The sequence below is a fragment of the Archocentrus centrarchus genome, chromosome 5 (assembly GCF_007364275.1).
Source record: "Archocentrus centrarchus isolate MPI-CPG fArcCen1 chromosome 5, fArcCen1, whole genome shotgun sequence".
In the NCBI taxonomy this organism is placed as follows: Eukaryota; Metazoa; Chordata; class Actinopteri; order Cichliformes; family Cichlidae; genus Archocentrus; species Archocentrus centrarchus.
The window spans coordinates 30,822,458-30,835,310 of NC_044350.1; the positions used below are offsets into that span (position 1 = coordinate 30,822,458).

Sequence of the window (12,853 nt, forward strand, 5' to 3'; positions counted from 1 at the left end):
GCTTGGGGTTGAAATATTTGACAGACTGTTCCCATTCAGGCGAATTTCTTTTCTTCTTACTTAATTACACATCACAAACATGCATTCATTCAGCTGGTGGCCAAAAATATAGACAAAACAAACAAACAAAAAGAGACATCAATAAAAGACAGAAAAGACAACTTTCACAGAGGCAATAAAAATCGAAAAAGTTAACGAGTCATAACTCATTTCATTGTCATGAGGTGTTATCCATAAAACACATTTCAATTGAACCAGGAAAATTTTAGAGCTTGGCAAGAAGGAGAATCTTAACTGATGCATGTGAAAATTTTCCAACCACAGGTATGAGATTTGCTGAGATTAAGGTTCATTTTTGCTGTCTAATTTAGCAATAACATATTTAGGTATAATTGCAATGAGAATAACTGCAATAATTTCTTTAGTTATACTTGATAAAGAATTCCCGATCTTGTGATAAAGTCATTTGGAAAATGAAGCAGCAATGAAGGCTGCAGCTCAGAGGATTCCTGCTAACCTCAGTGTTTCCGTCCCCCAAATACCGAGCTTTCTGACAGGAATTTGTGGCGTTACAAACAAACCAAATTTGGCCATCATTCTTTTTTATTTATTTACGTAACAGGTAGGAGAGCTCTGAGTTCTGCTCATTTCAAATTGCCTCAACCATAAAAGGTAATTCCTGAGAAGTTTCACTACAGACCAAGTAGCTAACTAGCTAATAACACTTAGTATTTTTCCAATGCTGTAGCTTGTATTAGTGTTCCAATATATGCTAGTGCTTCTGAAGATATTCAGATAAGGTCATGCCTCTTCTCCATATTTTTGTTAATCTTTGCCTTGGTAGTATTTGTTTTTATTTTGATAGTTTTTGTTTTAAATGGTTTGTTGGCCAATGAAGCCTGTTCCATGGTTTTCTCTTTGCTGCTGAAAACTTGAGTTATAGTGAGGTCTTTATGCTGAGAATCAAATACAGGAGAAGTTGTAGAGCAGGAATAAAAACAATTGTTTTCCTCTGAAGGCCATACTGACACAGATACAGTAGGTGAATGACAGCATAACTAAACCAGATCATGAAAGACTGTGTGAATTTTGGTAGACAAATAAGAATGGTTATTTATTTTTTTTAAAAACAAACATCTTTCTTTTAGTTAATACTGACTTTATTGTGTTATTATAGTGGTGTAACTAAAAACAATGTACTTAAATAGGTTTTTTTTATATTTAATACTGCAATTAAGGTTTAGCAGTTCATTGTAGAAATATTACAAATTTACCATCATTTTCCTCAGGACCCATTAACATAGTGCTGCCTTTTTTTATTTTTATTTTTTTTAATTTAATGTAATTTTTCATGAGACTGTATCTCAGAATAATGTAATTTATGCATTGAGTTAAATATATTCTGTTTGACACCATCCTCAGGTTTCATGGTTAAGAAAAATGCCCTTCCAGCAGTTTTCCTTTTTTTTTTTTCTTTAGATCACATCTTTGCTCTTCATCCACATGTTAAATTTTTTTTACACCTTAAGATAAAAATAGTGGTTCTAGATTAAAAAGATGAAATGGCCCATTTCTAAATGAAATGATGATGCTGCTTTGGGTAAAGAGGAGCAAGCAATGGTTAAAGAAAACAAAATCATTTATTGAAGGCCGGCTTCCGTTTATCCTCTGTCCCTTCAGGGCAAAGGTCGGGATCTATTGTTCCACCGGGACTCTGTGAGTGAGTTTCTCCTGCTTTCCCACACTCTAGCCTTTCACTGCTTTCACTGGAGGAACAATAGACGTGTGCCTTGAGCATCACATAAAATACAAGTGCATCCTCTATTAGGTGGGAAATTGACTTTAACTTTTTTATTCACCTGAACCTGATGCTTGTATCAAAGAAGCAGTGCAAATGATGAGAGGCATTTTTCAGTCGACTTGAAACTAAAGAAAATGAAGAGCATACGTCCATCATTATAAAGATGTTATCTATGGCATGAACTGATATGAAAGGACAATGTTTTCAGCTGCCAGAGTCTGTTTATTCAACAAAGCAGAACGCTCCAATGATGATACATCACAACAACAACGACACACTGTAGCAGGGCAGCTGTCTTTATATAAGACCAAGTTTGCATTTACAGTACTCGGTGTCTTTTGACAATTTTGTTTCAAATAAGACAACAAATAAATGCTCACTAAACACAAATCGACCTTAGAACAGATCACAGAATTCTTAATAATCACTCAAATTGATTCTTTAAAGGTAAATATTACCTTGTCTTGAAAAATCTGAGTGTGAGACAAAAAAGTTTTACAGTAAAACAATAAACATATCGATCTCAAAACAGATCAGTTCTCAGTAATGATGTATACTGAGGTAAAGTGTATCAAAATCTCCAAAAAAGAAAATTTAAGATATTAAACTGATCAGTATTGATCAATAGGTACAAATATCGCTGTCACATGTTGCACCCACAGTGAATTGTAGGATTAAGAAAACTGATACTAAGAAAATGTTTTAGAAAGAACTCATAAACATCTGGATCTTATGACATATCAGCTTTGCATGATCAGAGACATTAAAGAGAGGTGAAGTCATCATTACAATCTGTCCTTTAAAAAGGACATTTAAATTTTGCATCACAAAAATCAATAACAAACGGCAACAATGTTGCTATAACATGTACAGTAAGAAATAATAATCATTGCGATTGCAATCAGATTTCTTTCTTTCTGAACACAAAAGGTACTGTTGCTGTCATTTCCTCGGGAAACGTCATCATGCGCACTCACAAGAACACACAAAGTAAAGCCTTCTGTGCACACAGAAGAACAAATTCATAGAATTTGAAAATTTTCAATCCAATTAGACCAATATGGTCTTTTATCTCGTCTATTAACTGCAGTCTGTAGATGTCTACCACGGCCTCCAGAGGGTGCTGTTGGTTGGACTCTTGTCGTTGGTGATGCTGGTCTGGACTGTGGAGCTCAGAGGAGAGCCGTCAGCCTCTCTCGGCTTCTCATCAGAGGAAGTCTGCATCTTGTTGAAGTGGGTCAGCAGTCTTCTCCTGTTATTTCTGCTGCTGTAACTTTGTCAGGTAGTAAACTGTCATCTCCAGGATGTCTGCCTTCTCCAAGTCTGGCTGCTGTTTGTGAGGAACTCTGGACCCAGGAGAGACTAGAGCTGCTTGGTGCAGCTGTTGATTCTCTCTGTGTTTAAAAAAAAGAACAAAGTCATTAATAAATTTGTTCAGGGGCAGTGTTAGCATGTATAAAATGCAATTACCTCTAACTGATATTTAAATCTCTTTGAATCTTCAGTTTACCTTGTGAGTCGGAGTTGGATGTTGTTGAGAATTGGCCATTGCTGCAGCAAATGTAGGTGCCATGGTTGGAGCTCTGTGCTGTAGAAGTCTCAGCTGAGAGACTCTGATCCCTGCTGGCTTCACCCCTCCTATTTATACTTCACCATCTCCATATGAATGTGTGGGTCTTACTCTGGTTGAGGTTTCCCACAGTCTGAGCCAATCAGAGAGCTCGGTGACACAATAAGGCATGTGGAGCAGCATCATGCTCCTTTATTCCCGGGGGATAATAGGTCCCAGGGGAACAGGTGGAGGGCTGGAGGGAGATGGAGAGATACTTACAGAGTTCTATGTGAATCTGGGAAAGTGGTGATCCTGAGGAGAGCAGATCTGCTGCCTGTCGCAGGGATCAGTGACTCTGAATAAGCTCACACTTATCATCCCATTGCGTGTGTGTGTAGAATGACAAAACTGTAATGTGTGAGGTTCATCTAGGGAAAGGGGTGATATGTAATCTAGTGGCATTTTTGTTGTATCATGCTTCTACGAGTCTAAACCTAAAAAGTTTCTGGTTAAACTGATGTTGCTTGAACTGATAATCTAGCTAAAAGTTTAATTTAACACATTTTATTAAGCTTTCTTACATTTTGTTTAATGAAAAAAACAAAAAGCTGTGCTGTCACTCAGTTGAGTGTTGAGCCCATTGATTTCATTTAAATCGCTCAATCCAATAAACACACTGCTGTCCTTTGTGTCCTTTGCCACGTGCCGTATAGTCAGTGTGAGTAGCAAGTTGATCTCAGTTTCCCACACTGACTCTCTGTGCTGTGTTCAATGAACCACGGGGACTTTGGTGGCAGATGCTGCCTGTGTGTTGTTAGAGAATGAAAGCATTACATCACCAACCATCTGGAGGGAAAAGATCCCATTGGACGGCTTTGACAGTTTGAAAATTTTTTAATTATTTTGAAATATCTATCAAAAGTGAAATCAGATGTTTTGCCTGTCCCACTTTCAGTTTTATACCACTACATTTTGTACTTTAATTCATAATCATGACTGATTATTGAACATCAAATTGATGAAGGAGAGTGGGAGGTTTCCTGGGTTGGAGGAGTTTCCTGAAGCGTGCCGTATCCCTCTGGAGAATTAGCTGGCTGCTGGTGGAGTGATGATTCAACTCCAGAGCTTTCTCACATTCCCTCCTTTAGTAGAAAATTGATATGTACCCATCTGCACGCAGAATTTTGTATTTTTCCCCCCTCTTTTTGGCCAAAGTGTAGTTAAAAATAAATAAATGGATACTTGCATTCTGTGCTGAAAATAATACATAACAAAAATCTCAAATCTCTGTGTTTGCTGTTTGGATCTGGGTCACAACACAAGGTTGACATAGTTGTTCCCATACAGGTGAATTTCTTTTTTCCTCTCACTTTATTACACATCATGAACATCCACACATTCAGCTGGTGGCCAGAAAATATATAACAACAAAAAAAACAAAAAAACAAAAACAAAACACGCACACACACAATTTAAAAAAAAAAACAAAAAAAACTGAGTAACAGACATCACGTTTTTAATGGGGGCAACAAAAATCTAAAATTGTAACAATTGGTCTTTATTTTTCATTTATAAACACATTTTGAATTCTGGATGGATGGATGGATGGATGGATGGATGGATGGATGGATGGATGGATGGATGGATGGATGGATGGATGGATGGATGGATGGATGGATGGATGGATGGATGGATGGATGGATGGATGGATGGATATTTTGAATTCAACCAGGAAAATGATAGGGATTTGGGAAGGAGGAGAATCTTGCGTGTATGAGAAATTTACCAACCACAGCCATGAGATTTGTTCTGTAACTCAAACATTTAATTTTATGGATGAATTAAGTAATAATGCATTTAGGTATATCTGTAAAAAACAACATTTCCAGCTTTGAGTTAAAGAAATCTGGCAAATTCAAAAGCAATGAAGGCAACACTCCACAGGGTTAGTACTGTCTTTATTCAGGTGCAGCCCGACTTTTCTGCCACCGTAGCCTACAGGTAACATTTGGACTGGTTGTCGTCATCTTTAACTTTATTCTGTTTATTTATGCAACAATTTGAAGAGCACAGACTTACGCAAATCTCAAACTGCTTCAGCCACAAGAGATAATTATCCTGGGAAGTTTCACAACAGGACGCAGTCCTCTCAAGCTGCACTGCTAAGCCACTGTTGACTAAAGCTTTATGTTATACCACACACTCTTCCCTGCTGTGCTGCAGGAGTAAGTTTTCCAGCATTTGTCTGTATGCAGACTTGTAAGAACATCACCAATAAATTCAATCATGTAACTAATTAACTAATAAGGTAGGACTGGAGTTTGTATTAGTTTTCCAAAGTAAGCTCATGCTTGGTTTCTTAAGTAAGTTGAGAATCATTATTCATACTCTCAGTATTCTCAGTAATCTTTGGCTTTTTGACCTGGTGGACTAAACAGCTTCTCAGCATCTGAGGCCTGTGCAGGAGATCTCTGTCTGCTCTTGAAAGCCTAAGTTACAATGAGGTTTTTATTCTGTGAATTAGACTATACACAGTCAGTTAAATCCTTATTTTTCAATGTGTCAATGTAACAATATCCCTTATATCAATCAGTACTCATGGTCCTAAAGTAATATCTATAACACCTCTTTAGAAAACCCATGCCTTTTTAGAGATGGAGACAACCCCGTCACATGTTTGCCTGATTTATCTGTTTTCAGAGCAGTTTCAAATGTGTCTACCTGTCCAGTAATCTTAATATATAGGTTGTTGTGTTTCTTTTGATATTGTAAGATATTGTTCTAGTGATTTTAACACTGGGCCTTTTACCTTTGTCAGTGCTTCCTGGTGACAGGCTGTGTGCGCACTGGGGTGGTGTGGTTTATGGTAGCACTTGGCTTTGCAGAGGGATCGTATGCAGTGGTTTCAGGATGTGATCACCTCTCTTTTCCTAACTTCATCTCTAGCAGGACCGGTGGATGCAGTTGCTAAATTTCAGTATAGTAGTAGTACCTCATTTCTTGGGCCACACTTGGAATTGCGAGTAGTTGTTAAATCAGATTTGTGACATTTTTTAAGTGATTGGCTTCCAGAAGAATGTTAATGGTTAACAGTGACTGAAAATAATCTGACAGCTTTCTTGGTTTTCACAGGTTAAAAAAAGAAAACTCTTTCAGAATTTTTCTCCAGAAATCCTTTTATAGATCACATCTTTAATTCTGGTCTGTTTTAATTCTGTGTTATTTAAGATGGAATTATTATGTTTTTTAAAGGAATGGTGATGCTGCTTTATTCTAATAGAAGAAGAGGCGAAAATTACATTTACAAAAAAACAGGCTTCAGTTTGAGTCCTGCTCCCGTTCATCCTCTGTCCCTTCAGGGCAAAGGTCTGGATCTATTGTTCCACCGGGGCTCTGTGAGTGAGGTTCTCCTGCTTTCCCACACTCTGTCCTTTCACTGGAGGAACAATAGAAGTGTGTCTTATTGAGCATCACATTAGACACAATGTCCAAACTCTTTTAGGAGGGAAATAATTTCAAACTTATATTAAAACATATGAAACTGGTGTCTGCACTAAAATAGCATTAGTGTGCTTGAACTAATATAAGTTATTTGGTTTAATGGTTTGATTTCCACCTTAACATAATTAAGTAACACTGATAATGAGCTCATTAAAAATTTGAGAGCTTTTTTCCACTGAATATGCATGTTTCTGTTAAAGAATTATAATAGCTGCTAGACGTTTTAAGTATTTGTCTGTGTAATGTGGCGAAAGAAAACATGTGTTGTTCATTATTATAAGATAACAAGTCAGTTGTGGCATAAAATGATATGAGAGCACATTGTTTTCAGCTGGCAGTGTTTGTTTATTCAGCATGGATGAACGCGGTGATACATCACAACAACAACTTGTAGATTTCTACAAGACACGCGGCACTCAGAGAGAGTAGAGGAACAGCCGTCTTTATGAAAGACAATTGATTTACAGGATTTAAGAACCCAATACTCGTTGGAGTAAAAAATGAACTCTTATTGAACGAGAATTGACCTTAAAACAGATCAAATTATGCTTTAAGCCCACTAAAATAAACTGAATTCTCAAAAGGTAAATATTACCTTGTTTCTTCAGATCTGAGAATGACATAAAATAAATGTTTTATAGTAAAACTGTAAATATATTGATCTTAAATCAGATCGCTTTTCAGTAATCACATACATTGAGTTAAACTTTATCAAAATGTCCACAAATAGAACAAAAATGATCAGAGTTGATCAAATATCACAATTACACAACTAGCCCACAATGAAAGTGGAAGAAGACGGAGTCAGAAAAGATTTGGATTTTAAACAGATCGTTTTTGTGTGATGAGCGATTAAATGGAGGTGAAGTAAATTATTACAATATGTCCAGAAAAAAAGGACATTTTTGCATTGCAAACATCAATAACAGTAAAAATGTTATTATAACATCATCAGTACATGAAGTAAAATAAAATAATAATGATTGCAGATGCAATCAGATTTCATCCATGCAACATGCATGACATCGTGAAAGATACTGTTGCTCTCACTTCCTTAGGAAATGCCATCTTATGCGCACACGCACACACACACACACATACACACACACACACATACACACACACACACATACACTGAAGAATACAAAAATAAAGCCTTCTGTAAATACAGAAAAACAAGTCCACAGAATTCCAAAGAATTCAGCACAGTCATGTTTGACCACTATGGTCTTTTTAGCGTGTCTGATATTAACTCCAGTCTATAGGTGTCTACCACGGCCTCCAGAGGGCGCTGTTCGTTGGATTTTTGTCTTTGGAGATGCCGGTATGGACGGTGGAGCTCAGAGGAGAGAAGTCAGCCTCTCTCAGGTTCTCATCAGAGGAAGTCTGCAGCTCGTTGAAGTTGTTCAGCAGATTTCTCTTCTGTTGGCTCTGCTGCTGCAACTGTGTCAGGAAGCACACTGTCATCTCCAGGATGTCTGCCTTCTCCAGTTTGGAGTCTGGCTGCTGTTTGAGGAACTCTGGACTCAGGAGAGACTCGAGCTGCTGAGTGCAGCTTTCTGTAACTTCTCCACCAGAGGCTTTCTGAGCTGCAGGAAGAAGAACAAAGTCTATTAATAAACTTGTTCAGGAGTTTATTGTTTGTAACAAAATGTATTTTCTACTGTATGCAGTTTAAAATAAACCAAACTTCAGTTTACCTTGTGGGTCAGAGTTAGATGCTCGTTAGCACTGACTGCTGCAGTGACTGTAGGTGCCATGACTGGATCTCTGTGTGCTGCAGAGTTCTCTGTAGAGAGAATCTGATCTCTGCCGGCTTCATCCCTCCTTTTTATGCTCCATCATCTCCATATGAATGTGTGGGTCTTACTCTGGTTGAGGTTTCCCACACTCTAATCCAATCAGGGAGCTCCATGAGACAATAAGGCATATGAGGCAGCATCAGGCTCCTGTATGTCCAGGGATAATAGGACCCAGGGGAACAGGTGGAGGACTGGAGGGAGACTTACAGAGCTCTGTGTGAATCTGGGAATGATGCTGTCATTACTGCTGGAGAGATAATAGTGAGGTCTCAGGGGAACAGGTGGAGGAGATAAAGAGAGTGTAACAGAGCTCTATGTGAATCTGGGAAATGGGTGAGCCTGTAGGGAGCGGATCTGATGCCTGAGCACATACTTATCAACGTATCACTAAAATATAAAATCTACATCTTTAATTTTATATTATCCCTTTATATTTGATATTATTTTTTATCCGCTTATCATAATATTTATCTAATATTTTTTTACTTTTTATCTTTGAAAACAAAAATTTTCCCTGTAGTAAGATAGCTGAGTGCAATGCTCAGTGATTTCTTTGAAATTACTCAAGATGATAATCATGCTGCTGAGCAGATGCAGTCATCATTTGCCACGTGCCGTATAGTCAGTGTGAGCAGCAAGCGGATCAAAGTTTCCCACACTGACTCCCCGTGCTGTGTTCAGGGAACCACGGGGACTTCAGGTGACAGATGCTGCCTGCGTGGTGTTAGAGAATCAAAGCATTACATCACCAGCCATCTGGAGGGAAAAGATTCACTGGATGACTTTGACGTTTGAAAATGTAAAATTACCGTTAACAGTTTATTTTATAAAAATAATCTCAAAGTGATTGAACTTGTGATGCATTTTGAACGTCAGTCATAATCACAACTGATTACTGACCATCAAATGGATTATAATTTCAGCTGTGACACAGGGAGGTTTCCTGGGAGGCAGCAGTTTCCTGAAGTGTGTTAAATCCCTCTGGAGCATTAGCCAGCTGCTGGTCGGGTGTCAGCTCTGTTTTCCCACACGCTGTTTTTTTAGCAGAAAATTGACACGTGCCAATATGTTAGTCAACAAAGCAGCAGTGTGTGAAATCTATTGAAGGAAAAAAATAACATTTTTATTTTTAAAAAAAGTCCCAGCCCACAGATGGATCATTCTCAAACAACTTATGTTTAAATGGTGCTTTTAGTTTAAGAAGGTGATATAACTTATATAACTTATAAAGAAATGCTAATGCTGCTTTATGTAAGGTAAGAAGAGCCATCATGATGATATAAGGCATGTCTGAGTTTGTGGAGTCCTGCTCCCATTTATCCTCTGCACCTTCAGGGCAAAGGTCTGGATCTATTCCTTCACCGGGGCTCTGTGAGTGAGTTTGTCCTGGTTTCCCACAGTCTGCCCTTCACTGGAGGAACAATAGAAGTGTGTCTCATTGAGCATCACATTAGATACAATGTACATCCTTTTAGTTTTAGAATGGAAATAATAATAACTTTTATTAAACCACGTAAAACTGATAATTGCACCAAAGAAGCTGTTCAGCCCGTTTGAACTAATCTGTTTGGTTTAATGACTCAACTTCCAGCTAAAGACACTGAAACAGCTTTGATCACCCTTCTCATCATGTTAGAACGTATGTTTCTGCATAAACAATCACATTTTAAGTATTTGTCTGTTGAGACAAAGATGGAGACATTTTCAATCAACTTAAAGTGAAAGAAAATTAAGCACATGTAGCGCTTAATGAATTTATTAGACCACCTGTTACAAAAACAAGAAAACACAAATATCTTAGAGATCTGCCAGAAACTTGTTTAAAACTAAAAATGACATTGTTATTTATCTGGCAAATAACAAACTGACTTTGTGTTTTCATACCTGTATTTGATCCGGCACAATGTACGTTCAGCCACTAAAGCTAAATCTTTAGGCGTGCAAGTAAATAATATATATATATATTTTGTTATTTTGTAAAACAGTAAATTTGAAATTTGTGGATAACAACAATCATTATATTTTAGCATTAAAAATATTATTAGCTTGCATATTAACCATTACAGAAACATTTTTAAAATGATTTTTGGTAATGACCAATAATGTTAATAAACCTTACATTGGGTGGCGCTATAATACACTTCTTATGCCTTTAATCAATGTAATATAACAGGTAAACTATGGCAGCTATGAAAGCCCATTGTTTTCAGCTGGCAGTGTTTGTTTATTCAGCATGGATGAACAGGAGGCGATGATACATCACAACAACAGCTTGTAGATTTCTACAAGACACACTGAACTCAGCAGGAGTAGCAGAACAGCCGTCTTTATGAAAGACAATCAGTTTAATGTGTTTAAGAAACCAGTACTCTACAGATTAACACTCAGTGACCAAAAACTGACCTTAAACCACATTGCTGCTATCTGCTGAGTTCAAATATTATTTTGTCTCTTCAAATCTGAGAGTAACATAAAAGCAATGTTTTCACTTTATCAGTGAACATATTGATCTTAAAACATAATGACATACATTGAGGTAGACTTTATCGACGAAAAAGGACAATTAAGAAGTTAAACTGATCAGTATCGATGATCACAAACATGACAACGACACGACTAACCCACACTGAACTGTAGGAGTTAGAAAACCTTTTAGGAAGAAACAATAAACATTTGGATCTTAGAACAGATCGACTCTTTGTGACCAGAGAGATTAATACGTATTATCTCAGGCTGTCCTTAAAATGGACACATGAAGTACAGTAAGAAATAATAATAATAATTGCTGATGCAATCAGATTTCATTTATGCAACATGCATGAAAAGATGTTACTGTTGCAGTCATTTCCCCAGGAGATGACATCTTGCACACAGACATTAATACATAAAATATGGCCTTCTGTACATACAGAGGAACAAGTTAATAGAATTTCACTGAATTCAGTCCAGGTATGTTTGACCAATATGGTCTTTTTAGCTTATCGATTAACTCCAGTCTACAGGTGTCTGACACGGCCTCCAGAGGGCGCTGTTGATTGGCCTCTTGGCTCTGGTGATGCTGGTCAGAGGAGAGAAGTCAGCCTCTCCTCTCTCAGGTTCTCATTCGAGGAAGTCTGCGGCTCTCTGCTGTTGGCTCTGCCGCTGTAACTGTGTCAGGAAGCAAACTGTCATCTCCAGGATGTCTGCCGTCTCCAGTTTGGAGTCCGGCTGCTGACTGAGGAACTCTGGACTCAGGAGAGACTTGAGCTGCTCAGTGCAGCTCTCTGTAATTTCTCCACCAGAGGCTTTCTGAGCTGCAGAAAGAAGAACAAAGTCATTAATAAACTTGTTCACGAGTTTTTGTTTATTGGCAAAATATACTGTCTACTGTACACTAGTTTAAATTCAGGCAATCTTCAATTTACCTTGTGAGTCAGAGCTGGATGCTCCTTAGAGCTGACCATTGTTGCAGTGACTGTAGGTGCCATGCCTGGATCTGTGTTGTGGAAGCCTCTGTAGAGAGAATCTGGTCTCTGCTGGCTTCATCCCTCCTATTTATAGTGCTACATCTCCATATCAATATGCAGGTATTACTCTGGTTGAGGTTTCCCACAGTCTGAACCAATCAGAGAGCTCTGTGAAACAATGAGCTATGTGGAGCAGCAACATGCTGCTGTATGCTAAAGGGATAATGATTAGGTCTCAAGGGAGCAGCTGGAGGACTGGGGGGAGATGGAGACATACCCACTGATCCCTGTATGAATCTGGGAAAGTGGTGACCCTGTAGAGAGCAGAGCTGCTGCCTGATGCTGGGATCAATGATTTTGACAGAGCCCACGCTCATCATTGCAGTGCACGTGTGGGATAATAATAAAGTTGTAATATGTGAATTACATATGGGCAAAATTTTAAAAATAAATAAAAATTAAAAAGAAAAGATAGGCTAGGTGTAATGTTGGTGCATTTTTGTGCATCTATTGATTTTAATTTTAATTTAATTTAGTTACTTTTTCCCCTTTTGGTCAGCTTAACCATCATTTTTTTTGTTTAATCAAAAACACACACTTTTGCAAAACTGTACCATGAGATCCTTGAGTGTTGTGCCCGCTGATTTAATTTAAATTACTCAAGACAATAACTGTGCTGCCATCCAGATGCCACTGTGTCTTGTGGCACGTGCCGTGCAACCCCTGTGAGTAGCAGGTTGATCTCAGTTTC

At 37.9% G+C, this 12,853-nt stretch overlaps 1 pseudogene; it reads right to left on the minus strand.

Moving 5' to 3' along the window:
• Window positions 1-10,859: 10,859 nt before the first annotated feature.
• Window positions 10,860-12,181, minus strand: LOC115780685 (transcription factor HES-5-like; annotated as a pseudogene).
• Between the last annotated feature and the right edge of the window lie 672 nt (window positions 12,182-12,853).